We start from the raw sequence: 4271 nt of genomic DNA, 5'->3' as shown, positions 1-4271 counted from the left end.
CTTGTTCTTTCTTCTACGCATCGCTCTCACTTCTTACTAGAAATCTCCTCTTATAGATGTAAGAATCCATTCTTCTACTATTACCGTCTCCGATGAAGGGAGACATTGAATTTTCCCTGAAACAGGTCTAAGACTTTATACATAAAATATAATTCTACCTTTGCATTGGTCTCTTTATCTTATTCTTTTATATATATATATATACATATATATATGTATATATATATATATACATACATACATACATACGTACATACATACATATATATATATATGTATATCAAAATAAGAAACAAGGATATCCAAAGTTAATGCAGTACGATCGTTTCATGCTACTCACAAATCTTAGAAAATCTTACAAAATAAGCTGAAGGGAAATACCCGTTTCAGTTATGTTTAATTTGCATGCAAAATAGTCATTTACTAAGACTGCGTAGTATGAATATTTGATACGTACATACGAGTGGAATGTTTGTAAAGGAACGTGGACGAAAGTTTGTATGATTATAGTCATCAATAGCAATTATTCATATTACAATACCTTTTCAGCCTTGTCTTGAAAAACAAGTATAAGTAAATTTGCAATAGTTTTTTCTCACTGAATTGTGAGAATTGTTGGAGCGTATCGCGCGTCCAAATATTTGGTCACTTTTTGTGAATAGTTTTGTTTCAAAAATTGCGAGAATTTAGAAGATACAACAACTTCTTTTCACGAATCTTTGTGAAAGCTGTGTTTCAAGTTGTGCTATTTGACACCTTTGAAGAAGTTCGCAATTGTGCGAGTCAGCCCTTAGAGGGCGATGAAATGCTGTTTCTTCCCATGTATTGTGGGAAGAAGTTGACAAGGCCTTGGCTCTGCGGTTTCCCGCCCGGAATAGGACCCAAGTGATAAAAGATACTATTCGCAAAGGGCTGGGTGGCAGCGAAGCCAAGCTCCTAAATGTTAAAATTTTGTCTGTGGCTGATTGGGTTGGGTCAAAGGCGGTTTTGACGCTGTGGACCCAATCAGTCAAAAATCTGGTATTTCCGGATTTCTTGCAAATGGCAGGTTCGAGTCTGGCCATATAAAGAAGAACTGTTCCCGGGAACAAAGTAAAGTCCTGGAGCAGTTAGCGGAGACCTCTGTTTTGGAAAAGCACCAGAAGGGAGCAACATTGACCTGCACACGTGATCCCGAATGGCCTCCGCAGATACCTGTGGAGATCCTAACGTTGTCCGTGTTGCATAGGTTGAAGGGGCTTAATGAGGAATATCGCTTGTGGCCGGGCGACGCCGACACGCCACCCGCTTTGTGCTTAAATGAAGAGTGGGCGATGGCGGAAGATGTGGTCAAAAGCGATGCTGGGGAGGAATATATATAAAAAGTTGAAAAGCCTCAATGTTATGAATTGAGGAGGGGTTTGAAAGCTAATATTGTTTTAACAAAGTAAGAGGCGTAATGTCGCCTTTTTGTATCAATGAACATTACGAACTGTGTATGAGGCTTGTTGCCTCATATATAAGAGAACAATGTTTTCGGGGATCAGACAGTCGGCTACTTGTTCCCCCATTTATTCATTAATCATCATGTTTTCATTCGCATAACATTATGTCTATGTCCAGCCCAAAGCTTCCGCTTTACTATATGAGGCCTTTATGTCCCATCTTGATGAAATAAATAAGCTTGCTTCCAACGCACATGGTACTGGGTTGAATTCCCCTGCCTCTCACCTTGGGCAAGCTTTTTCTACTATTGTCCCGGGCATACCAAAGTCCTATGAGTGGATTTTGTAGGCGGTAATTGAAAGAAGACCGTCGCATATATTTGTCTATATATATATTTGTGTGTATATGTACGTGTGCGTGTGTGTGTGTTGTCCCGCCAACACCGCTTGAAAACAGTTGCTAGTGTGTTTACGTGCCTGTAACTTAGTGTTTCTGCAAAAAAATATCGATAGGATAAGTCCCAGACTTTTAAAAAATTGAGACCTGGGGTTGATTGACACAACTAAAACTTTTTCAAGGTGGTCCCGTAGCATGGCTGGAGTCTAATGACTGAAACATCTCAAAGTTAAAAGATAACAGATTTATACCTAAATATAAGTATTTTACATTGCCTAGATATCATTTACTAATGATGCTCCTAATTGTTTTGTATTCGATCCGTACTGTATTGTGTATATTTCGTTTGGTAGTTCACGTAGTAGGTTATTTGTCAATGACGAGAAATTTCTAGTCTCTGGCTCATCGTTGCAACGAAATCTTTTGTATCACTGTCGCTACCATAAGAATCCGTTATGATCACCTGAGCATATTTATGCTCAATTGCCAGAATTTTGTTAGTAATTTCGTTTGTGACTACACCGAAAATGCTCAGTGATTGAACGCAGAGCAAAAAGGTTATTAATAAAGTATAAGTGGTAGGCAAATCATCAATTTTGTATAGTTAGTATTATCTAAATGTCCTAATTATTTATCACCATAAGTTTTAGTCTGTTATTAGAGTAGAAACCTCTTTGTAAAGATATCGGATTATGAAACCTACTTCAATCAGAATATAGTTATTATCCACATTTCTAATGTTTTATGAACCAACAATGAAATCACTATCAGGTCACTCAGCCTTCGTGCAAGCAAATTACTCAATACTACATAAGGATATTGTCTGTTTTAGTCTTTTACAGCGTTTACAAAACTTGCTCGAAATTCATTCTTTATTTTCGTTCGGTGTTGTATTGTATGTCTTTCCGTAGACAATTCCAGCGTTATATTACGTTTCCCGTGAAAAACTTACTAGACTCTAGCGCAGCAGATTTCGAAAACGTTGTAGGTCTAAGCAAATGAAAATCTTCATTACACTGAAATCTTGAAGTACTAGTAAATTTGCCAAATGCATTTAAGACCACTTGATCATGTTCATGGTTTATCAACTCCATTTAAGCAAATAATATCAGCGGATATAATGTTTCAGATATGCAGATGTAATGTTTATGGCTAGAAGATACACTTTTGTTCGATCAGGTTTAATCTTGGATAAATAACAACAGCGACCTTGTTTACAATGAAGTGAGGGATGTTAAAAAAATGTATTTAATTAAGAAGCTTTATAAATGGCTGTCAGTAATCACGTTTCCGTCATTTGATGAGATTTCAAAATGAGAGATAACCGTACTATTATAGTCATGCATCCGTATGCCAGCCGTACTTCTGACGCTTTTTGATTTCTAAACTCCGATTTGTGTTGTATCAATGGTTTATTTCGGAAGGAAGGTAGTCGGCTCACAGTCTTTGGTTGTGAATGAAATTAGCATTTATTTTAATTAGTTAAAACGAAATAAATGAGATCAATGTATTTCATCTGTTTTTACGTTCAGAGTTCAAATTTCACCGAGGGTCGATAAAATATGTGCCACTCGAGCACTGGGGTTGATGTAATGGGCATACTCCCTTTCCCGATTGTTGGCTTATACCAAAATATGAAACCAGTATAGCAACCATTTATTACAACCCTTTTACATTACCAAATGAAATTTTACGGCAATCCACTGTATAGTTTTAGAAGCAAATTGCACGAACATTTATCATCACGGTTTACTCAGAAATAGGAAAACTGCCCTCCGTTTCTTGAATCGAGCCACGTTTCTTATATCATGTCAGTGAAGAACCTTAAATAATAGGAAGTATCCCTAATAGAAATACAGTACACTTCAATGGATATTGTGTGTTTAGTTGACATGTACCAGATTTTAGAGCAGTTAGAGTTATATGATGAATTTCGCATGTGTGATCTAATTATCAGTATTAGTGGAGATAGTAGCAGCGCCGCTTCGAGGAATATGAGAATGCAAACGACAATTGACACGAGTTTATAAGTAGTAACGAATATGACAGTTTCGTAACTAAACGAAGATTGGTGTCCTTCCTTTCAAACAATCATAGTGAAGGCACACACACACACACACACACACACACACACGCACACACACATATCTATCTATCTATCTATCTATCTATCTATCTATCTATCTATCTATCTATCTATCTATATATATATATATATATATATATATACATATGTATATATTCCATTTTCCGTCTTCCATTTGCATATATATGGTAACGACAGAAGTATAAATAATAATGTTTCTCTCTCTGTCTCTCTCTGTCTCTCTGCCTCTGTCTCTCTGTCTCTCTGTCTCTCTGTCTCTGTCTCTCCCTTTCTCTCGCTCGCTCCCTCTCTCTCTCTCTCTCTCTATCTATCTATCTATCTATATATATATATATATATATAT

The sequence above is a fragment of the Octopus bimaculoides genome, chromosome 9 (assembly GCF_001194135.2).
Source record: "Octopus bimaculoides isolate UCB-OBI-ISO-001 chromosome 9, ASM119413v2, whole genome shotgun sequence".
NCBI classification, from domain to species: Eukaryota; Metazoa; Mollusca; class Cephalopoda; order Octopoda; family Octopodidae; genus Octopus; species Octopus bimaculoides.
This window is presented reverse-complemented; position numbering follows the sequence as displayed.